Source organism: Pseudopodoces humilis, chromosome 5 (genome assembly GCF_049639895.1).
Source record: "Pseudopodoces humilis isolate 2021_Gansu_Grassland_sample_001 chromosome 5, ASM4963989v1, whole genome shotgun sequence".
Classification (NCBI taxonomy): Eukaryota; Metazoa; Chordata; class Aves; order Passeriformes; family Paridae; genus Pseudopodoces; species Pseudopodoces humilis.
Window position 1 is genome coordinate 5,667,415 of NC_142204.1, and position 24,981 is coordinate 5,692,395.

General features: G+C 39.4%; 1 protein-coding gene across 2 annotated transcripts in view; it reads left to right on the forward strand.

Annotated features, from left to right (window-relative positions):
* SOX5 (SRY-box transcription factor 5) overlaps positions 1–24,981 on the forward strand; it is a 604,370-nt gene that overhangs the window by 216,069 nt on the left and 363,320 nt on the right. The window contains exon 3 of one of the 2 annotated variants that reach the window (XM_014256070.2): positions 17,127–17,243. The exons of the other annotated variant lie outside the window; for it this stretch is intronic. The gene's annotated coding sequence lies outside the window, so the exon portion shown is untranslated. The remainder of the gene's footprint in view (positions 1–17,126; positions 17,244–24,981) is intronic. 2 annotated transcript variants of the gene reach the window in all.

The window sequence follows — 24,981 nt, forward strand, 5'->3', positions numbered from 1 at the left end:
AAGAAATACATTATTTAATGGCTTCTGCTGTATTATTTGCCCTTCTTGTTTAGCTTCAGGCTAGAGTCAATAGGCAATTTAGCTCAAGAAAAATAGTCACCAGACAAGAAAAGGGATATTATTCATCCCATGCAGATGTAAGCAGAACAAAAATAGTGTCAGATGCCAAATTCAGACTTGCAGAAAGCACTCACATCACGTAAGTTAACTGGTGATTGCCACTGGATGTCCTCATTGCTGAAGTGTAGAGTTCAGCTACAAGATCCTAAAGATCATCAGTGACAAGAACCCTTGAAATGCAGGAGGCAATTCAAGCTATTTATACAGGGAGATGGAAGGGCTGATATTCTTTGTTGTTGTTATTGTCTCCTTTATCTCTGGGCTTGCTTGAGTTGGAGCAAGATCTCATTTTCATGATAACTTTACAAGGCAGGAGGTAATTTATACATATGAAATACATCATTCTAACACATCCACAACACTCAAAAAACAAAAATTACTTTAGCTGTAGAGCCAAGCTATCTGATGAAGCAAGATTTACATTTGGGCTCATGAATTGCTTCGTATATAGTGCACATGACTTCTTTCCATAGCATTTTGTCTCTTGGAATATAAAACAGAATCATAGAATTTCTCAGGTGGTCCATGAAGTCCAGATAACTTTGTCAGTCATGTAAATACTCTTTCTCTGGCAGTTCTTGGTGTTTGTTGTCTAAAAGGAGGAAAGAACCATATATAAAGCTGCAAAATATTTTATTGCCCCTGGAAGGAAAGATCTTTTTTTTTTTTTCCTGTTATCTACAACCTCAGCTGAGAATTGAGGTTGAAGAATGAAATACTGACTGACCCTACCTCAACCCACCTACCCACTTTTCTGTTACCTACAAAGGGATGTGGTCTCTTCTAAAATACACCAGTCCTGTGGCCTCAATAATTGTTTAAAACAAATGCATCTCTACACATATTTCTTTCATATGAGATAGGCAAAAATTACATAGCAGTGTTGAGCTATGCCCTAGTGAGCTTCCCTGGAGTTTGCTGTGTTTTAGGATGTAGGACTGCATTTTGCTGCATCGTGAGGATAAAATGAAGGTGTGAAGTTCATATCTGAATGTCAACATCCCACAAGTACTCTTTTAATCCATTATGTTCCCACTTTAATTTGTCTGTAGGCATTTGAATTTTCTTTATCAAGTCAGGGAAAACTGACAGGCATAGCCAAAAAATGCATGTTGGCCTTCTATTCAAGTGAGACAGTGTGGGGTTGCCTTTCCCTGCAGAATTAGGAGTCTCGTTTATTTGACTGTAGCTTAAAAATTGCAGACTATTCATTTAAACCCAAATGCTAATAATAACACTGATGTAGAAAGACCTTTAATAATCTCAAACAATGGTGATTTGTGACTTCATTTATGCCAAGAACAGGACTGCAGAGGGGAGTGCTGTGTGCTGTAATAAATTGCAGAATGTGAGATCCAGCTTAAGCTAAGACTAAATGCTCAGTAGGTCAGTACGTTCTGTCTTAATTTGAGCTCCTCCACAGAGCCTTTTCTGCACAAAATATAGCTGAAAGGGCAAGGCTTCTCCCACCTCTTCAAGGGAGAGCATCTGCATGGTTCTGAGCTTTTATTGCAAGTTATTTGATGCTAGATGTTCGCCCAGTTATGGCAGTGATTTTAACGATATTTTGGAATGAAAATTATTTGAGCAGATTAGTAATTGGACCACCCATTTCCTCAGCATCAGGAGGCCAGTTTCCCTTAGAGAATTGTCAACTGCAAAGCCACAATGCTTGAAAATGTCTCCAAAGTTGCATGTTTGGTTGTATTTATTTCCTTTGCCTGTAAATACTGTTTTGATATTGCCTTTGCTGTTGACAAGTTGTTGACAACACACTAAAAAAAATAGGGCTCCAGCATATATAAGGACCCTAGGTTTTTAATTTTTTTTATTATTTTTATTTGGGTGTTTTTTTTAGATCATTCCCCTTAAGCATTTGGGGTTTTTATGTGCTCAGATCCTGAAGCCAGGTTCTTTAATATAATACACTCCCATATCCAAAGACCACAAAGAATCTGTCTGGAACCTTAACAATGATGCAAAGGGTCTTACAGCAGGTTTCAGAAGGTTGTTTGCCACTCTGTGGTTAATATAAGAATGACTGCATATATAAGCCAGAAGTTCTTGTGAACCCAACACACATTTTAAGTATTTGAAGTCGAATTCGGTTTTATATAACACTCTCCTTGTATAATATGGATTTCTAATGGAAGAACAAAGATCTTAAAGGGAGTTTGCAAAGCTGAACAGGAGGAACATACTCCCCTTGTCTATCATTAAGCATTATCCTGTCCCTCATCAGTATGGAAACAGTTTTATTTAGGCTCTCTGCCAAAAAGAGGCATAGGTTGGCACAATGGAAGGACACTGTTCAGAATAATTGCTGGAGTTTGTCTGCCTAAGGCTGATTTGATGTGGGATGGATAGATGGATAGAGGGATTTGCTGTCATCCAGTAGCTACTGGAAATAGGAATCCCAGTGAGGAAGCAGGCATTACACAAGTATGTGGTGAAAAGACAGAAACTCATAAAGCTGCAAGGGTTGTTTTGTAAAATGCCTGTGAGTAGCCAAATGGGACAATAGCAACACTGCTAATTCATTTAATTAATATGTAATTTACTTGGAGTAGTGTTCATTCTAGTCTGTCTTTCTTCAGAAAGATGTTTTCTGCTGTGGTGAAGCTGTGATTCATTTCCATTTCACTACTTTCATTTTCATGGTCTTTTTGTTAATTGTCAGAGCCTGTTTGATGATTACAGTGGGCTAGTAAATGCATTGCTAAATTATGGTCATAAACAACAATGGAAAAAAAGACCCTTTTTTTTCTTTTTTTTTTTTTTTTTTTTTTTTTGAGCAATAGACTGTGTTCTGGTCCCTAGCAAAAACAAGTAATGTAGTATTTCTCCTCCCCTGCTGCTTTGCTGCTTTGTGGTTTTCTATTTCATATGTTTTCCATGGGGTTATATATATTTTCTGTATGACAATCTGGAATGGAAAAAAGGAAGCGGAGCAGAAGCTGGAGTACACTGGATGTCTGAGGATGCAAGGGGCATCCAGGCATCTTGGTGACCCTCAGGGGGAACTGCAAATCCCTGGATCATCCCATTTCTCCTGGTGGTGAGCCTCAGGGGAGGTCCCCAGAAGGAGGATTTCCAGCTAGGCCTGAAAGACGTCATTTAAATGATTTTGAATAGATTTTGAAATAAATTTTGAACAGATAATTTTGAACTGCAGCAGAGAGGAAGGGCGTCACTCACTGGGCTAAATTTCAGAGAAATGTAAGCACTATCTCTATGGGCTTTGTGCTCTAAGTGTGTGGTTGTATTAAGTTAAGCTGTGCAGAAGGCAACAGAACTTGAGACTTTTGCCAAGTTGGTGTCAAACTAGGCATTACCACAGGCACTTCAGCAGAAACTCTCCACAGAGGATGATATTTGTACTCAAGGCTTTACATTTTTCCTTGCTTTTGCTTTTGATGTTTTGCTCCTGCTCCACCACAGCATCTATAAAAATGACTCCCTTCAGTCTGTCTCTGATTTCAGTCTTCTCCCTTTTCCTGCAGAATTGTGGCATTTTCAGCTTGAAACCATCTTCCCTTTAGAATATATGAAAACTTCTTGCATAGCCAAAGATGAAAGATGATTTTTGGCCTGCAGTCAAAAGATGGCTTGGTCCTGTCTAACCCATGAGGCTTGTTTGATCAGTTTAACTGTGACATAGCAACTTTCCCAATTCCATGGCTTTTCCTCTTATAGACAGAGTCTGAACTGGTTTAAGTGTAATTGAATATCTATTTTGCCTGGTTTAGAAATGTTTTAATTTGAGAATATATGTCCTGGTAGCAGTGGTTACATCACTTATTCTTTAAAGCAGTATTATATTGGATAAATTTTAGATGTTCCAGTTAAGGAGTTGTGTTTGTAAATGAAATCTTTTGTGCTGTCTGTTAAATGCAGTTCTGATTGACTCAGCTGAAGCGAGTAGTGCCCAACGTGTGTTATCCAGACATTTGTCAGATATTTTAGTTCATTTCATTTCATACATCTTAAACTATGAAGGCAACCTTGTCATTGCAATTTTCACACCCTTTCTTTTTCTTTGTTCTATATGTCAGTGAAATCTTATCTCTGCAGTCTTCTGTCATAGGTTAATAGTCTGGAACAAACTTCATTTAAGACTCTTACACAGGAAAAGCGGAGAGAGATTATAGAGAAGAAAGTTGGTGGCCACAACCACTGTTGGAGAGATGATATCTCAGACTCTGATAGATTTGAAATATCAACCACAAGTGTGGGAGAGGAAGAGCCAACCTCAAAAGATTGACTCACTCAGTTCAGGTGCCTGTCTGAACCCTGGGACCTCCTTTCACATCACAAAGTTCAAGTTTTGTATGGGCTTGCATGGATTTGCTTTTAAGGATGGGACAAAACCACAAAGGTCAGGCCTGGATTTACATTTGTTCAGTGTTGTTATTGTACACAGAAATCTACAGAAGTCTGGAGAGACTCCTGGAAAATCTGAGACAGTTTTCTTATTTCACAGTCTTACAAAAAGACCTGCACTTATTTTTCTTCAGTACATCCTTTATTGACAGGTACAGTTGCCTCTTTTATACAAGTGACTATCTTGTTTACATGTTCGTTTATTTCTTCCATTTCCAAATGCAGTTTCCGTTTAAAATGTCTCAGAACAGCTTTTTAAAATCAATTATTTTTGCAAAGAAAGGTAAACTGCAGGGAGAAAAAAATGATAAAACAGAAAGGGAAGATCTGGGGTAAACCCCAGCTGACCTAAAATCCCTGCATTTTGCCTGAGAGAAGCAGACAACCCCTAAGCAACATTTTCCTCAATCCCCTTCCAATACCTGCTTGGCTGCCCACTCTGTAAAGGCTGTGAATTTTGACTAACCCTTTTAATCCTGTCTTCAGTCCTGGAACGAATAAACTTTGCTAGCCTAGATTCAGACATTGAGGGGGCATTCTACAATTAGTGACTTTTCTACTGTTTCCTCTGGGACATTGTTATGGCTTTTAACAAATAATCTTAACTCTTGCTTCGATTCCTGTTTGCTCCCCACCCATTCCCTTTGGTTTAATTGTAGTTCTCCAGTATAGTAATAATGGCACTGTGACTGAGATCAGATTCAGAAAATGCAACATGGTTTGGGGTTTGTGCATCACAGATCCTAGACTCAAAAGAGTGGAATCCCTGGAGACCTTCTTTCAGACCCTGGTGGAAGAGCCTTACATTTTGCCTACTTTAAAAAAGTTCAGCACAAGTGGCTCTTGAGGCTTTTCTTGAGTAATACCTTATCAAAAAGGAACTCCCAGCTGCTCACATGGGCAGATGTTTACAGATGCAGTTTGATAAGGAAATCAGGAGTGTTATGCTGGTGACAGTATTGGCTTCCTGAAACGAGGGACACTTCTTCCAAAGGAAAAGAACCAGGGAACCTCTGGTAGATACAAACCCCAGATTTTTAAGCTGACCTTTACCTGCTGACACTGGACCAGAGCAGTTCTTGGCTGGAAGGTCCAGCTGTGGTGAGAGAGAGGTAGAATTTCCACCACGGGTAGGGTGTCTGTATCCCGAGTGCCCAAAACCTCTGGAAAGCAAAACGCCAAGACTGTACCAGCTGGTCCCCTGAGTCAGACCTGGGAACAAGGGAATAAACCTGCCCTTCCATGGGATCTTTTTTACCTTTTCTTTGTAAGGATTTCCACAGTCTTCCTGAAGCACAGAGTCAGCAGTGAAAGGGGAAGACTTGCTTTCTTCTCAAGTCTGCTCCTTACTCTGTTTAGCCTCCCCTTCTCTCTCTCTCCCCCCACCACAAATATTTCGAACCTATCTCCCATGGGAAGCCCCAGAATCACCTGGATCAGCAGAGCAGTGTGGTGTCAAACACTGCCACAACACAGCTCACACTTTATGTGAGTGGCTGCAGAGGAGCCAGTTTTTCTCTCCCACTCCCTTTTGCTCCATATACACCCCCGCCTCTGCCCCCCTCCCCCTGTCCCCCTTTATACCTTTTATTTTATTTATTTTAAAGAAGGTTCAGTAGGTCATGTCAAATGTAAAAATATATGTTTCTTTGCTGGGCAGGCCAGATTTAGTGAGAAATCACTCTCAGTTAACTAAAAACCAGAGGCCTCTAATTAGAGCCCTCTAATAGCAACAGTAGCTCAGGTTTGCAATTTTTAGCACTTAGTCAGTGTTGGATGAGTTTGCATCTTCCACATAAGAATAAATAACACAAGACTCCAAACAGGCAGAGGTCAGGACTAACAGAGCTCTCTCTTTAAAACCAGGCTGATATGAGTTTTGTGGGAGCAGAATTATGAGGTGAAATTTTGTGAATCTTGGCGAGAGAGATTATAATTTGGGATGAAAGTAACTTCATACCAATATATTTTGCACAAACAGAAAAAAATTACGGTCCAGGAGGATGGGTGATGTACCAGAAGCATTATTATTTGTATTCTTTGAGGAACTTGTTTGTTTTCTCTGATTGTATGTTATTATCTGATCTCAGGAATTAAGGCTTCTCCAGTGGGATTTTAAGAATGTAACCAAGATTTATTGGGTGCTACAGAAGAAAAATATTTTTGAAGTTGTCAAACACTTCCTGCTATAAGACTGTAAAGTGTTGAATATCTGCCTTAGGCAGATTTATTGATTTATTTAAATTTACTGTTCCCTAGACATCTGCTTTGGTCACTCAATTATAGAGAAGATGCTGGGCAAAGTGGACCTTTGGTCTGACCTCACACTCTCATTCTTGTTTGTTTGCTTTTCTTATATTGAATGATATGAGAGAAAATATTCGTTCATCCATTTAAAAACAAAAAAACAACCAAAAAACCCCACCAAAACTAAAAAAAAAAAAAAACTAGTAGGATTTTTTTTATTTTTTTTTTTTTACAAATAGTCTTAATATTCCACAGCAGTAAGGCAAAGACAGAATTTCCCCATTGATTGACTCTGTGCATTTGCCATGACTTTTGCAGTATGTGCCCATACCTATCTACTCTAAGAGCTTTTGAGATAAGCTGAGGCAGAGGTGTGGGAGTAAAGGGAAAGATTTGGGTTTGGACAGTGAAGATTGGGAGTTAATACTGTTAGACAAGAAGAGTGGCACTGAAATAAAAGAAAAATGGAGAAAAAAAATAAAGTAGGAAGGATTTAGGCAAAAGGGCAGAAAAAGTACTTTTTATTGGGGACATGGGATGGATCCCCTTTTATTGGCATCAAATGTCTCTGAAAGTTTGGTGGAAGGTTCACTGTGTAAGACCTACACAATACAAGTTTATTTTTGTCCTTGGTTACTGTCATTAGCAGAAGAGCAAGGTGCAGGAGGTAGAGCTGGAGGTTCTGAGCCAGGTGACAAAAAGATGTTGACAGTGCCATAAATATGGTGAAAGTGCTGCTCTCTCTGCCTTCTTGAAAAATGTGGGAAATTACATGGACAGAATCTCTGCTAAAATAGCATTGCTTGCAAAGTCAAGCAGTCTAATGACATTGCTGTGGAACTTCATTTCAGGATTCCCTTATCTGTGCAGTCTGCAATTAGATGATCACTCACAGTTTTTCTTCTACAGGGAGCCTCACTGACCACACAGAATAAAGATGGTCAACAAATGAGCAGCTGTTCAATCTTTCCTTATCCTTGATTATTCCTTATGGTACAGGGTGTAGCACTATCCATAAGATTCAATCACATATCATTCTTGCTCTGAAGATACTTTTTCATAGTCTTTTGTCCACTGTGGAAGAGAACATCATAAACTTTATCTTCACAATGGGTGTGTTGGGAGCCTGAGAGAGGAGGGCACCCCAATTTTACAATTGGGAAACTAAGAAGCAGAAAATTTGCTAACATATTGAACCCAGGACGTTTGAAGATACTAGTGGGTTTACATCTGAGTTTATATATTCCTTTTCAGTAGTAAATATTACCTAGCACTTCTTGTGTTCAGCATAATGCATCGAATGGTTCACGTGGCACCCGTGAGTGATAATGCAGAACAGCAAAGCAGGTTTATGTCCCACACACAGAAGATGAGGAAGACAGCATTAGGGATACCTGGGAATGTTCACTTACAAAGGGGATCTCACATCCTTGTGGCAGGGAAGGAGATCCAGCCCACTCAAGCAGGATCCACCTGTCTGGCTGCTAATGTAAGCTTCTGTTTCCTTCCTTTCGTCCCTCGCCTCATTCACAGCACACCTTCATAACTTGAAAAAAATGAGCCAAAGCCACAGTCTCACTGACAGCCCAGGCTTGACTCCTTACTCAAGAAGATTTGTTCCATGCAGTGGTACAGGGATCTTGTGGAAAAAATAATTTGTGATCGTGCAGTTATTGTATTGCAATTGATCTACATGATGGGGCTGAACAAAGGTTGTATAGGCAGCTGTTATTCCTTGTGTCTTAGCTTGTGAGAACCAGATTTTGCAGCCTTTGTAGCTGGGCTACAAATTTTGTGGGTCTATCATGCTGTCTTTTCAGACTAGACATGGTGGGTACAACAAAATCATCTCCCTTTCATCTTCCTCCTCCCTTCATTGGTCATCCCACAAATATTGGGTGATCTTTTTTATTATTTTTTTGTTTTTCTACTTTTCACAGCTCTAGGAGAGATATTTCAATGTCCTGTAATTTATTCTCTCTCTAAATGCCAATTTTCTTGCTGCTGCTGATTTGCTTTCAGATATAATGCCTAAAGCAGGCTGTCAGCCATTCTGAAAGTATATGATTCTTCTCTCTCAATATCACACAAGCCAAGTCTGGCTGGAAGGACAGGGGAAAACTAAATTATTCTCATAAAAAAAGAAACATAACACTAGTATATCTTTATACTTATGTTCAGGTATCCCCTTTGTGTTATTAAGGGGACTCATGATCTTGTATGTTTTCTCTACAGGGCATTACATTCATTTATATTTTTTAGGGTCTTCTGTAATAAATAGATGCTTTCCAGAAACCTGAAAGTGAGTCCAAAAGTTCTTTGGATGCTATCAAACCAGAATTAAGCAGTGCATTGTATTACCCAGTAGCAAAACAAGACCTCAGGATTCAAAGAATGAATTATAGATTTGTGTGTATGAATTAGAAGTCGGTCCTGCCGCCCTTGTGGAGCTCCAGTGATTCCAGTGCCAGGGATCATTGTCATCAGGCATTGTTGAAAACTTGGCTCTCCCTGAGGTAGAGAGGCACCAAGACGTCAGGGATGTGGATATGATTTTGTATACTCAAATATTTAAGCTCTCAGACAGAAATTATTTGCTGTAACTCAGTGGGTTGCCAGGCTGAACCAGTGTCTTGTGAAAGTTATTGCTGGTGTGGGTGTGGTTACTCATCCCAACAGCTCCATAATGAAACTTGGTGGAGTAAAAGCAGTTTAAGCTAAGCTTTGTTACCTTCTAATTGTGGAGGGCTGAAATTCCTGTTGTTCTAGCTTAGCTGGTGGGCTTTCATGCCCAAAAGCACTTCTGAGTTTGCATTTTGACACTCATAAATATCTTTTCACTTCAGAAAGTATGTTTTGTTGTTTTTATTTAATTTAGAAATTAACTCTTTTCACCTATCACTCTGTATTATGCATGTGTGATTTTAAAGGTGTCTCAGTGTTCCATACTATACTGACATTGTGGGTGGAGACACTTTGAAAAAAATCTTTCAGTCAATTTGTCCACCTCTGTTTAGCTTGGTGGTGCTTGATATCCTCTTGGATTTTGCTGTGTTTTCAAGCTAAACAATGGGTTATAGAAAAAGCTTTCAAACTCTGCAGCCAGGTTTTTCTTTAAGAAACACTCTTTTTATACATGTGTGTGTATATACAAATAAATATGTGTTAAAAAAGGAAAAGGTAACAGAATAATTACATTAAATGGTATAGAAAGCCTGGCTTATGATCAGCTTTCTTCTGACAGATGAGTTTCTGTGGTTTAGACTTGTCCCTTCAGTCTTTCTCTTACTAGCAATGCAGTGACTCCTTCTTTTGCAGCAATCTGTCCACAGTCCAGTCTGAGACACAAGGAAATTCTTTTCATCACCTGAGGGTCTTGTCTGAGCATCATTTCCTTCCTCTACCAGGGTGCTGCTTCTCCCCAGGAGCTGCACAGACATAATCAGTTGAGGCTTTTCTCTCTCTCAGGAGCCGAGGATCTCCAACCAGGAGGCAAAGCTGGACTTCTCACTTTTGCCTACTCCCACTTTTCAAATGCTGACATATAATGGAAAGAAGAGTTGGGTCTGAAACAAGAAATTTGAAATCTGAGTTCTAAAAACAGTTGCACTCTTGATAAGGGGCTCTGTATTTTATTTAGCTCACTTGTAATTCATTTTGATTTGTTGCATTTTTTTTTTTTCTTAAATGTGTGATTTGATTCTGAATGTGGTTCACATTAGCTTTTTGATTATAAAAATAAATAATATCAGATCCAGTAGATTCAGCAGTTTCTTTGAAAATGGTGCTTCCTCAGCCCTCCCAACAGCAGCTTTTTCCAGGATGGAGCTGTAGCTCGGAGGCCATCACCTGGAGGATGAGAGGCATCTTCAGCTCTGAGAATGCACAGCACCAGGATGTGTTAAAATAGGCAACTCTTCTCTGGGTTGCAGCACATATGCTTTTCTGCCCCTTGACAGAGAGAGCTGTGGGCCAGGACTAAGTGAACGAGGACTGGTTGCATATTTTTAGCTAAATATTTTAAGATCAATATTTTCAATCAGCATCTGAAAAATAGGAGCACCTCCTTTTATAGGAGGCTTAGATATCTGTTCCATGTATTCCTGCATTTTCCTTCCCTTTTCCCTCTTTTTTTTTTTTTGATTGTTAGAGGTAGAATTAGCCTCAGAAGCTTTTTCTAGGGCCCAGATTAACCTACTGGAGTGGAATACATCTTTTTCCATAAATATGTTAGTTTTAGTAAAAGTGTAGATCACAAAAGTCTAAGTAATTAGGGTTTTGTCATGTGTTTTGGGGGTTCAGGAGACATTTCAAAGTCAACTTATCCACTAGGTAGTTAATAAAAGTCCTTATCATGTCTTAAAAGAAGGCCTAATATAAAAACTCTAGAAATGAAACTTCCAAAGATCCATCTTTTGAAGATGATGAGATATCATCTTATTTTTTTTTATTAAGAAAAGTGAGCAATTTCAAGTAAAACATATTAGGAAAATATTTACCTAGCATTTATTTACCCAGCTGAGCAATTTTAAAGGCAGGTTCAAAACAGTATATGCTTGTGAAATGTTGTGTTATCACATGCTGTTAGAGTAGATTTTGTTTCTTGCATTCTTTCATTGCAGAGTCTTTATTTTTTAAATGCACTTCCTTAACATTTTTTGTTATCTTTTTCTTTAGAACACAGAAATGCTATTGACCAGCAAACTCTCAGAAAATCCTTTTTCTGGCCTCTTAATTTGTTTCTGCAGTTTGACATAGGCTCCCATTTGTAGGCAGAAACCCTTGGCTATCAGCCTGTAGATGATGCTCACATCTACAATCAGATATTTAAGTTTTACTCTATCAAATAAGAATGTGCTAATGGTACTGACTCATTTCTGGGTCTGCATACAATCAAAATGTGGGGAGCAAATTTGGAAGTAACTTAGTGGTATTTCTTTTCCATGTCTGGAACCCATGAGTCAGTACTCTAACACATAACATTTTGCTGTTTAAGTGGAACATGTTATACTTATTTTTTTTATATTAACAATATGGTTTATCATTCTATAGAATTTTTCATTCAATGACCTCATGTAGGTTTACCAGTTAAGTGAGTAACTCATTCTTTATGGGTCTTGAGATCTTAACACACCCTTGGTTTCAGCCTGAATTAGACATTTAGCCTTTAATTCAGATGAACATTCAGACTGGGGGAGGTTCTTAAAATGAAGTCCGTACTTAAAGGATTTCCTACAACCTTACAGGTTGGGATTTATGTTCCTGGTCGTTTTCCTTGTGAGCCGAAAAGCAGAATTTGGTCCCTGACATCACACTGGCTGCTGGAGATAACTCTTACAGGGACCCCCAGTGGCATAATTCAGTTTGTTAGAACCTGTGGGGGAAAAACAAAACCCCAAACCAGCACCAAGCAGACATCAGTTTGAAGCCCTTGTTCTATAATTTGCTGTCCTGTGTGATGAAGTGAAGGTGTGGCTGTGAATTTGTGTTCGGTGTGCACACAGGACCTTTGAAAAATGGGTAGGTACAGCATCAGAGCATGCCTTGCCCTGCCTTGGCTGTCATCTTCCAGCACTGTGAAGGGCAGAGAGGGGGAAGCAGAGCACTTTCCTGTGCAGGACAGCTCCAAACAGTAGTGGGATTTGTCTCATGTGGCTGGGTATCAGTTTTTTGGGAAGGAGTCTGCAGCCGCTAAATGCCATGAAAACAGCGTGGTGCGAAACGGAAGGAAAAAATCGCCAAAAAGGTCAGAAATAGAAGTGAAGAAAAAGTGTCATCCCATCCTAGGAGTGGAATACTCTGCAATGATTCTCTAGAGATGAGTTTAATGGCATTTGACTGTCTGCAGGTTGGGTTGCTGCGCTCCCTGTTGTCAGGCAGCGGGGTGGGGGCTTTGCCATTTCTGATTAACTAAAAAAAGATGTGTGTTTTGGAGGTGCGTGGGTGAGGCAGTGCAAATGTCAAGTTCAGTACTGGTTATAAACAGTCTTTTTAAACAGCAGCACATTTTCATTCAGATCTTTTTAGGTTGTGAAGAGTACTGTATCTGTAGCGCATATTTAAAATTTTTTTAAAAAAAAAAAAAACCAAAAAAAAACTTCCTGGCAGTAAGCTTGCCGTATCTAGTGCAACATTCTCACTCTGTCTCTCTCTCATCCTCATCTGTTGAAAGAGTAAAACTTCTGAGGTAGGTCTTCAGAAATAGCAGCAGTAGCCAGCGCAAATGTGCAGTAATTGATTTGCTGCTGTTGTTGTTTGTGAGTGAAGCAGTGAAACCTTCCCCAGAAAAACCAAGCGGTGCAGACGAGCTCCTGCACCGTCGTTCAAACAGAGATTTTCTAAGGCAGCTAAGAGCAAATGATATGATGAAAAATAGTCTCTTCTGCTTTATCCCTTGTTTCCACTGAAATGTATCCTCAGCCATGCATATGCAGGCTATAATGTAGCATATTTAATCTTCCACTTCATCTCTGCAGTTTCTCAAGACCAAAATAGCAAGGACTGGAGCAGCTACTCTTTCAAACAGCACTTACTGTTCTTAGACAGGTTTTTTGTTGTTTTTAGCATTTTCTGTTTTTAATCTGAGCTAAGTTTGAACAACTGTAATGGTGGGAAAATCTATCCAGGGTTCATTCTTTTTTACCACGGAATTGGCAAACCAGGAAGAATAGACTTTGTCATGTGCAAATATAGTGACCATAAATGGTGCTGGAGGCTTTCTCCATTGTCCTGTGACTTTGCCACGAGAGAAAGCGCGCACAAGGAAGAAAGACACGTTTGATAGAGTTGTGAAGAACGCCTGAATGGCTATTGGGTGTTGGGCATTGTCTGGCGCTGACCTCAATTCGGTACAGTAGAGACCCTTGAAAGCACTGTCTGAAGTCACAATACCACTATTCTCCTCTGCTCCCCAAAAGGGATTAGTTAAAAGGGTGACGTTCCGTGCAGAGAGTTCCAAGTATTCCCTGAAACAAAGGGGCCTGAAATGTTTTTGAAGTTATTTTTAATTGAGTTGAACTAATTTAATAAAGGTCCCAAGAAGGAGGGGGGAAGAAAAAAATATAAAGGAATGTGATTGTTTTATGATTCCTCGCAGATGGAATGGACATTTATAGCATACTTCTTCTTTAGTCTTCCAGAGAACAGTAGCCCCATTTACAGCTACTGTTAGCAATTTAAAACTGCTCCAAAATGAAGTCTTTCAAGAAGTTGACAGCTTATAAATAAATCTGTCTGATAAAATTGAACATAAACTGCATCTGTGGTTAGTTTGCCAAAATTAATTCTACATTTAATTAGAGATAGCAGTCAAACATATTTAATAAAAAACAGTCTTGGAGAGTAAATCAAATGAAGTCAGATTTTAGCAGATGCTTTGCTTTTCTCCCCTTTTTATTTCTTTCATTTTCTTTTCTTTTTTTCTTTCCTCCCAAGGAGTGATGAAGTGACCTCACCTCTATGATCCTTAGATATTTAGAAGAGCAGGCTGAGGGGAGGCCTGGGCAGCTCATGAGATTATGTAGGAGAAGCCATGAATGAATAGCCTCAGACAAAGGGGGGTAATTATTGTGCTGCAATTTTTACTGATTTCTATAATTAGGATTTTCAGCAGTGCCTCTGTGTTTGCTGTAAACGTTGAAATGAATTAATATACTAATTATTAACCAAACATCAAAATTTGGATTTGGTCTGGACTTAAACCCTCTGCAGCTTTAAATTCCAGGTGTTGGCATAGGTAAGCTGGAAGTTAGGCTGTTCTGTGATTATTAATTACTGGAATGGTGAATGAAGTTTTATTGTTACTTCTTGAAATTGACGAGCCAGTTCTCCACATGCAAAATTCATATTCACTACTTCACATTCTTTTTCATGTGCTGCTCATTCATGTCTCTTCAAAAATATGACTTGATGGACTCCTTTAGCTGGTGTAAATAGGTACAGCTCCCACTGTGGGAAGGGAGTCTGTCTCTTGGCAACAATCTTAAAAATACAAGAAAATAAAATAATTCAGTGTCCCAATTCGCCAAATAAAGTCAGTTGAGCAGTATCAAAAACATTTGATCCATTCCATTTTAAAATTAAGTGGAATATTTTCCTTTTCCAACCATCCCTTTCAAAGCAGCTATCTGTCTACCACTGAAAACAAACCAAACTTTATTTAAAGCCCAGATCTTGTATGGGAGATTTTAGCCCACACTGTAAAGACATTCAAAACTTGTTAAGGCTACTAGAGAAATCCTGTCTGCTTGGCTTTTTTTAATTTTATGGTGCAGAAAATTACATGATTTCTAGACATGTGTTTGACTGTGTGAGCTGATAATAGATTATCTTTCTTCGAGGACTTCAGATTGCTTTTGTATATTAAAGTACATAAATATTGTGGAAACTCACTGTTTCCCATGTGGAAGGTATTGGTTAACTACAGCAATTTTTGGTTGTTTTGTTTTGCTTTGTATGTTTTTTAACGTGGCCATTATTTTCAGGACTATTTTAAGTTTGTAGAAATACTAAAAATAAATTAAAAACTATACAGGAAACCTTGATAGTGGTTGTGTCAATTAGATATCCCTAGAGGTCATGGTTAAAACTTTATTTGGTTAACCTTGTTAAAGTTCTACTGTTACCGAAACCCCAAAATGACCCAAGTTATACATAGGAGCCCCTAACTGAGAAATGTGGACCATTTTCCATAATACTTTTTCATTAATGTGCTGTTATGGCAGCACAGCAGCTTTGCAGACTGAAATAAATATTTGTTTCCGTTTTGAAATGCAGCAGGAAAGGGATCTCTTTGCTTTCCTTTTGACCCTTAAATTATGAATGGCAGTGTTCAGCAGGGACTGGTTTTTAATCCCATTTATGAGGATATCATGCAGCCATACACACGTACATTTCATTTTAAGGAGGCTGCAACTTGCAAGTCTAACAAATCACAGTGCACCCAGTGTCTTAAAATAAACCACAGCAGTGTTGACTTGAACTTTCTAGGAATTGTGGCTGAAATTTCCAGAGTTGCCTATGGAATTTGAAGTCCCTGGCCTTTTTTAAACTACTTGGGCATTTAGATATAAAATTCCACAGGCAGCTCTGAAATACTCCACTCTTCTTATTCAAGCAGCGAAGAACTCTTTTCTAATTCCCAAAGCACTTCATGTTAGCTAGGTCCTCAATCCATAGAGTATGCTAAATCTTGTTGTGATTTAAATATTGGATTTGACCCTGCTGACATCTGTTTATGGCATATGTGTAGTTATTTTGGAGAGCACTCCTCGAGTGAGACAGTTGACTTGAGCATGACTTCATCTGCTTAATTATGCTGAAACAAAAGTGCTTTGCTGAATCAGAGGCTCCAACACTCCTGTTTTTTGAGGAGTCCTTAGAGGAGTTTTAGGAATGATGTGTGTGCATATGCTCATTACCTGCAACACATGTTCATACTGATATGGGCCTTTTTAAGAACAACTGATTCTCCAAGACCTAATATATTTTTTTGAATATGGCCTAGTGATGATATATATCATTCTTCTCTTTAGCCTTCATAATTACTTATTCAAATATTTCCTACTTACCCACATTTTAAAATTTTCAAAGGCTTATCTTTTTAATGTGATGTTCAAAAGTGCTGTGTGAAGGTCATTACGACTAAAAATTGCCATTTTGAAGCCAAGCTAGAGATTTTACTCTTCACTTAACACAGAGTTATGATTTGAATTCAGAAGGAAAAAAATTACTGCTTACATAAAGACATTTTTAAAAGTAGAGCACCTCCTTACAGAAATTAGCTCTTGCTTTTAATTGCATATCTGTGCTTGAATCTGGTGTGGATTTCAGAAGCAATAGGATGCTTTGATGTTTTATTAAATATTTTTAAAAGGTGGGACTTTCTGAGAATTAAGCATTCATGTTGTATTTAGTGTACCAAGAACATGATAATTTCTTTCCTGTTACCAGTACTCAAGGCATCTAATATGGAACTGTTTTTCCAATTTTTATAGTTTACTTTTAACACTCAATGAATAATACCTGTTTTCCAAAGGGATTAGCTTAATGTAGGTAAAAGGTAAGGAGTTTCTTTATTGTAAAAGAAAACAAGGATACACTGTCATTTTTCCCCCCAAAATGAGAAAGTGCATCTTTTGGTGAAGAACACTTTCTGCATGGGTTGCAGTTGTAGACAGAATGGAAAATCATAAACTTTGCCATTCTTCTGCAAAAGAGTAGGCAGCAGAATCCTTCATCATCCTCTGGTCCTCTGTCATTAGAACATGATGGAAAAATTCATGAGGTTTATGTTTTGGTTTCTTTGTTTTTTAAATAATTTTCTACATATTAATCACATCCAGTATAGAATAACAGAAATCACTTTTGCTTTCCAGTATGAGAAGAGGGCTGAGGATCATTAACAGCCACTTTCCCACCCTGTACTTGTAGGACCTTTGGAAGATTTGCTCCATTATCTCCTTCGTCTGCCTCATTCTCTCTTCTTATGCAGTGTGAGTAACCGTGTTTCTGAAAGTAAAGGGATATTTGCTGCTGTTCCCCTTTTATTTCTGTGGTTGAAACAAAACAAGAAGAGGTTCTTCATTATGCTGTTCATGTTGGGCACAGCTTGGAGTAGCAATTAGAACCTGTCCAAAGACATGATGGCAAACAAAACGTGAACGAAAGCAGGAGAGGTTATCACTCTGCCTAGAGCCTGGTTTGGATATTTTGATAACAGTCTGAAAGGAGTCAGTGAAATAATTTCAGGGGCAGATGATCCTGAGCTGGAAAATAAGGACCTCTTCTCTGCCAAGATTTTCAGGAAGCTGCAATACAAGAAAATGTGCCTGCAGGTGCAATAGAACTTGAATGTGATTGTTGTGTTATTATCTCCAGACAACTGGCTTAGAGTATTTCTTTATAGCTTCCCTTCCGTATTGGCATAAGCTAAAAATGTTGCCAAAAGGCTGAGAGAAGGTTTTGGTGAAGAAAAAAAAGAAGGAAAACATGGTCTCATGCTGTTCTAGCCACCCTACCAATCTTTATCACACTGTAAGTACTTCTAGCTTAAAAGAAAAAGGTTGAAGATGTTTAGGTGAAGAAGAAGATGATTTTTGGGTAAAGATACACAAGGAGCCATCTCTAACAGATTTTTAATTTTTTTTTTTCTCTCTGTCATCTCTGAGACTACAAAGATGATTCAAAACCAGAAGAGGGGGAGGAAAAGGCTCTTCAAAGTTTTACTGCTTTTTGTAAAAAAAATTTTGGTTGCATTTAGAATTGCTGGAACACTGCTGTTCTTGTATGGGGGACTTGAAAAAACAAACAAAAATGTTTCTCTGTATCCCTGCTTGAGGGACCACAGTGTTTACCCCATCTGGTGATTTTTGCCTGGCTGGGATGAAAGGGGAGGCAAAAAAGCAGTGCCTACAGAGTTCTCCATTCTCTGTCTTATCATCATTATAGACAGATCACTAGTGGCAAATATTCATGGGATATTATTGCCTAATGTCTCTAAATCAAACAAGACTGTGTCACAGAAATCAGTTAAGAGGATGATTTCAAACCTGTCTGAAGCTGAAGGTTTGATTTAGACAAGAGGCCAACACTGCTGCAAATGCAGAACTAGTTTGTAGCTGTAAAAAGCAGAATTTTGGACTAATTTCTAGTTTTCAGAGCTAACTATTATAATCAAATTCCTGCCCTTTCAGGAAGTTCTTTAATGAGGAGAGCATTTTTTTTTAATTTTCTTTTTTAATCTACAGCACTATTGGAAAATGAACCTGACCTGTCTTGGCTATTGCCCACATTTGGTAGGCTAATATAGGGTTCATATTGATGGATCTTAGTGCAAACCTCTGATTTGGGGTTTGAAGACAGATGATCTTTAGGGTCCCTTCCAACCCAGATCATTCTGTGTTTCCCTGATATAATTTTGTGTAATTCTGTGGGCAGGGAAAGAGTTTTCAGCAGTTTAATTTGAAAAATGTACCTGTCTGCATAGGACATGTAAAATATCACGTGTACTCCTGGGCTTGAGCTGTCTTACAAGTCATCAGAGATGCCTCTGGAAAAAAAATACAAAAACAAACCAGCCAGCAACCACTTCATCAAGCTTCTGGAGTGTTATTTTGTACTGCAGCTTCGCTTTTCTTGTGTTTAGGTGAGGAAAGCCTGAGTCTAAGCAGCAGAGAAAGCACTGGTTCCAGTGCAAGTGTCCACAACCAAAATGATTCTTTAGATTATTTACTCGGCCCTTGAATCCCTTTTTGGGTTAAAACCCCAAGGAAAAAGAAAGACTTTAGCTTGGAACACTTAACAGTGTTATTGCTGGTTTGCCTACAATTAAAAATGCCAAAAGATTTTGGGGTTTTTGGTTTGGTTTGATTTTTTTTTTTATTTCATTTTTATTTTAAGAGAAAAAAATAAATTCCTCTATCCCTGAAGAAGCCAATTTCCAAGCAATCCCTGGGTCTAGATCTTTTTGAAGTTTGAAAAGATTTATACAGTTTGATTAAAGTTCACCTAAGAACCCACATTTTGAGCTTCATTCTTTGAACTGATGAGAGCCTTCTGAGGATTGCTCATCACACCTGGAAACCAGACAAATTTCACTCCTCTGCACTGGAAATTCCTATAGTTTTGGCTTTTCTCCCACTCTGCATTTAATTATTTTGAATTCCAGCACGCCAAGCCAAGTTTAGCTGCTACTTTTCTGCGAGTGCTCTTTATTCTCCAGCTCTCATGCTGCCTGGCCATGGTGTGCAAGTGAGCAGCAGCAGTGTGGCAGGGAAGAAGGTTTGTTAAATTAAGACCCTCTTAGTCCCAAAGGAAAAGAGTTACTCAGTCTTCCATAGATGAAAAACGACCTCTTCCTCTCCCCTTGCCCCTGGGGGATATTTTCCTGATAACAACATGAAAACTTGGCAGGCTCCATGTGTTAGATGACACTGTATGTTGGTGAAGAACATTTCTGCGATATCTCAGCAGGGGCAGACAAGATGGCATTTGGAGAGCAAGAAAAGGAGAAGAAGAAAAGAAATTGGATGGGGAGTAGAAGTGCAAGGGTCACACAGGCTGCTGGTTGTAACTCGTAACCTGCCAAGACTCACGTTCATGACACGGGCCTTTAAAAAAGTGTGACAAATACCTCAAATGAGGGACAGGGCAACAAAGTGCAGGGGAGGCAAAAAAGCGTAGAATGAATGTGGCATTTGTGGCCTTAGTATATAATATGAGTTGTAACCTCAGCCTGAAAAATTTGTTATTTCTGATGTACTTCAGCTTCCTGGATTACAAAGTGAGAGTGCCAGCACGAGGGGAAGGGAGGCAAATTTTTATTCTGAATGATTTATTTGTAAGGAAGTAGTGCCTGGGTACAATCAAGGATAAAATCCATTTGTGTGGAGCAATATACATTCACAGGCAGAAGGAGAAAAAAAATGCAGTGGCCAACATGGCAGAGACACAGTAATCAAAACTCAGCTAAACAGAATTGGATATAAAGTTAGGAGTATACTTCATAGTGAGGGAGTAGGGAGCTGTGAGGGTTCTACTAGTAGAGAATAAAGCTGCTGACAGCAAATACTGTTGAGGTAATGGAATTTTCTTTCTTCCCTTTTTGTGGAGGGATGAATGTGAGATTGAAAGAGATATTCACATTTTTAAATAGATATTTAACCAGCTCGATTCACTCCTGGTGTAGGTGCATTTACATCAGACTTCACCTAGCAATTCCTTCCTTATTTTCTCTTTTCTTCCTTTTTCTGTAAGGTTTTATCTCTACAGATCTTTCTGTCAGTCAGAATCCTCACAATGAGTGAGGATGTGCGTGGGGAGAAAACATCAGATTTCCAGGGTGTGAGGCTAGATGTCATCCCACTGTGACTTTGGGTTATGCATCCCTTCTAATTCTTTTCCATTGTATTTTTAAAGGACACCATGAAAGCACATGGCAACAAAATAAGCTGAAAGGTTTGGTTCACAAGTAGCTCCACAAATTTGTTTTGTGAGCTGGGCTGAGGAAGTGCTGCCCTCGGAGCCCTGGAGCTGGCACTGGGCACTGCTGGATGTGGCACAGTGGGAAGGTGGGGTGGTATTAATGCTCATTTCACTTTCTAAAATATCTGCTTCTGGTTTTTATAAAGCAGACAGCACAAAACACTGCCCAGGCAGCTCTGGGACCCATTCCACCTGTCATTGTGCAGGGGCACAGCCCTGGCAGGGGCAGTTCAGGGTGATGGGTTGAGGGGTTTCATCACAGAGTGAAAAGGAGGAAAAAGTCATAAATGCAGTTCATGTGCGTTTCACAAGTCAGAGAAACTACTTGTTGCTAATAGTTGCTTTAACAGATGTTGATAAAGAATTTTGTCTTATGAGGCCCCTTCTAGCTAAGCAATTGGAATTTGAGGTTTACACATTAGGATTTCCCCCAGATTCCTGACATTTATCGAGTGTTTTTGACATGCTAATGGCAAATTGAGTTTTATTTTGAGTGTGATTAAAAACCAGATGAACTCTTGCTATCCAACTACATCTGTTGTTTGCTCCTTCCAGAATAAATATGGCAGTTCCTGATGCTGAAACAGCTGGAAATCTTGCATTCATTCATGTTACTTGAGATGAAGTGTATCCTGTGGGTTTACCTGGTGATATTGCTTGTGTGCTATTTATTTAAGATGTGTAGCTATGAGAAAAAGTTAGTGCAAGATTTCCAGTGCTAGTATTTACCAGCCTGGACTTCTAGAGTAATATTGATACCTTGATCATATTTACCTTAATGTTTCCAAGTTGATTCAATTTCTGGAAGTGATGAATATTTCTAATACGAGGGGGTTTCTGAGGCAGACAAATGAGAGCTCTCTAGCCAAACCAGCTCATCCTGACTTGAAGTAGCATAATGGGAGTTTGATCTGGGTGCCTCTTCTGAATAAGTAACTGAAATAATTTGCAGCTGAGGGGGAATAAAATGTGTAGTGCATTTAATCTGGAGTCCCCACAAACACACACACATGAATGTGCTGATATGACACTTGTAGAATTTGCAGTCATAAATAGTAAGTGTTCATTCCAGTTGTGCAGTGGGAGGGGACGTGGGATAAAGGTGCAGGGACAGAACTGAAGTGGCATAAACATTTAAACAGTCCAGAGGGGTGAAAAAAGGCATCTTTTGTCTGCCTGGTTCCAGGAGAAGTTCTTGCTTGTGCTGCTGAAGATAGCCTGAGAAGATTAGAGGGGGCTCAGCTGGGGCAGGACAAAGGGAGACTGTGTAAGGCAGGATCAAGCCTGTTTGCTTAGCAGAGCTCTCTGTCTTCTTGTTGACAGATGTGGCTGGTGCAGTATCAGACTTTGCAGGCTCCTCCTCTGGATTGTCAAGTGACAATGGTTACGGGAGTAAATGACAGAGTAAAGTACTCCATGAATCCTTTATTTGTTTGGTAGTTGTAGCCTGGGATGGGGATTTAATATTGAATGGACTCCAGATTGTCTAAATTGCAATCACAGTGTTTGTTTAAGCAGTCTGTGGGGACTGCTAAAGCATGTTAACTTTTGCTTCTCTCCTTTTCATGTTGCAAAGCACTGAGGTAGGAAAAAAGGGTTAAGGGGATTGGAAAGGAAAAGTTTGCGCTGTAAAAACATGAGGATGCAATTCTCCCAACTGCTGAGGAATCATCAAGAGTTTCAGGTCACTGAATTAGCACATGATGTGACGGACAAAAGCCTTCTGCATTCCTTAAATAAGAGCTTTTCCTTTTGCTGGTGTACTAATCTGTCACAGCCACTATCTCAGCTCAGTGAAGTTGCTTTTAGTGCCAGATCTCTCTTCTAATGTCAGCAAATAGCACATACAGTAATTTGTACTTCGATAGTATTGAGGTCCAGAGAAACCAAAAAGGCCCAGACTGAGTCAACAAAGCAAAGACGGGGACTATCTGCTGAAGTAATTAAAAATTGCAAAAAATAATCAGCTTTCATTGATTCCTCTTTCCAGCTATAAGGCAAAACTTGATCCCCTTTAGGAGACAGAAGTACCCTGAATGTAGCCTTGCAACTAAGTGAGCCAAAAAGGTTAGGGAAAAACCCAGCCAGATGTAATGAATCCCGACTATGGAAAAAAAGTGTTATTACAAATTCTGGGACAGAGGAGGGTTTTCTTTAGCAGAAAAGGCTCTTTATTTCATATCATGGCCAGGACACATGATCACGTTGGAAGTGCTAACAAACACATTCGGTAACAGGTCACCACTTGTTCAGTCAATAAAGACCCTTTCTTGCTCCATGTTTTGCAGGATCCTAAGCCTCAGGTATCTTTGACAGAGCTGTAAACAATTCTGTGTGGCTGTGTGTGTTTGCACCAGCTGATAAAGAGGACTTTAATAATCCTGATGCCACGTCTGAAGCACAATTCATCTTTACTGCATCAGGATCCTCTGCAGCTCCTCTCTGACCTTACTACCCAAGCCAGCAGCTTTTCACACTGATCTGCAGCATTGTCTCCCAAAAAACTTTTCCTCATAATATGTGGCTGTTGAGACTTCAGCCCTGGCAAGGAGGGCATGCATGCAGCTTGTCTGGAGATTGTTTTCTGAGTCCTCCCTGGTGAGCAGGGGGGTTTTCAAGAGCATCCTCTCTCTTGCAGGGGTGCAGGAATATGGGATTGGTCTGTATCCATCACCAGATAGGAGAGAATGCTCTCATTTTCCCAAGGAGGATTTCTTTCTCTGAGCACTTTGTTTTTCCCTTACAGCAATCATCCTTTTCAAAGCTATTGGAGTTTTTCAGTGGGGAAAGAGGTCAGTAGTAATGACTTGATGTCTCAAGTGAGATAAGGACCTTAATGTTTTCCAAGGAAATCTTGGTTATATGAGTTCTGCTGATTATGTGCATTTTGTGGGTACAATACAAGAGCACACAAATGATTTTGTGTAGAGTTCTTGCTTTTGTTTAAAACCAAGGAACATTTGACCCAAGGTTTCCAAATCAGTATTTTTTTTTCATTTGATTATGCAAAAATGTGAAGTGTCTGTTACTGCACCTCTCTGTGTCTGCAAATACGTAATGAAAAAACTGGCCAGGTGACAATTTTTTAAATCTTTGTTATTCATATACCACCAGTCACACATTACAGGCTTCTACTGGGAACCCAGTTTGCAGTAGGCTACAGGAGCATCAGCTCCAGGAAACTGAGACCCCAGTTGAGAGAAATACCCATTTGTGTGAGTACATATTTAAATACATTCCTAGATACAGATACACTGAACATGTCCTGAAATGCCCTCTCCATTCAGGGACTAAGAGGAGGTAATCAGTCTTAGTAGGTGGATGTAAAATCTTGAAACATAACACACTCTGCTTGAGGTTTGGTGGCTGATGTTGCTGTGACAGCATCAAGACTTTTAATTCCCGAGTTGCCATCTTTAAAAGCTCTGAAATAGCTCAATGTAATGACAGACCAGAGCTTTTATTTATAATCACATTGTACATGCTTTCAGAGTTATATGTCTACTGTACTTAAGCAAGGATTAAGCCAACTTTAATGTCTGATTATTTGTTTTTATAATTACTCTTGCCATTGTATATAAGGAAAGCTGACAACCAATATAAAGTATTTTTGAGGGCTGCACCATCTCTGCTCTGACATCCATATCAGCCCTTCCTTCTTTTCTCTCTTTTTTTTTTTTTATATTTTTTGGGGGGAGGGTTCTCCACAATGTCCTTTTCTCAAATGAATGGGGAAGAATAAATCCTCCTATACTCTAGCACAGATCTTCTCTTCTTTATTCTCAGACAAACATGGTGTTTAAGGCTGCAAAAAGTAAGCCCCTCCCCACTCATTCCTTCAATCCCATGGCAACACTTGTGAGCAGGGGAAAAAAAAAAAAATCTCCCTACCATCCCCAGGAGAAATTTTTCATCCTCAAGAATAACTGATGTACACGTGCTTTAAACACATTTTACATGATGGGAAAAGGCTGCTGTGTGTGCAGTTGTCAGTAACTCTGTGCAGTGTTTGTGCTTGGGTAGGGAATCTCTGCTTCCAGGTCCTCCCTGGTTGCACTAGGGAGAGTTGGAGTGCTGAGAGCCTTGTACTCTTCTTGTACTCTGTCAGTGCTGTGGCCACTTCCCTGGGGGAGCCTGCTCCAGTGCCTAAACACCCTCTGGGTGGGAAAGTTTCTTCTGATATCCAACCTAAACCTGCCCCAGATCAGCCTCAGGACATTTCTGGAGTCCTGTCACCAGTCCAGAGTG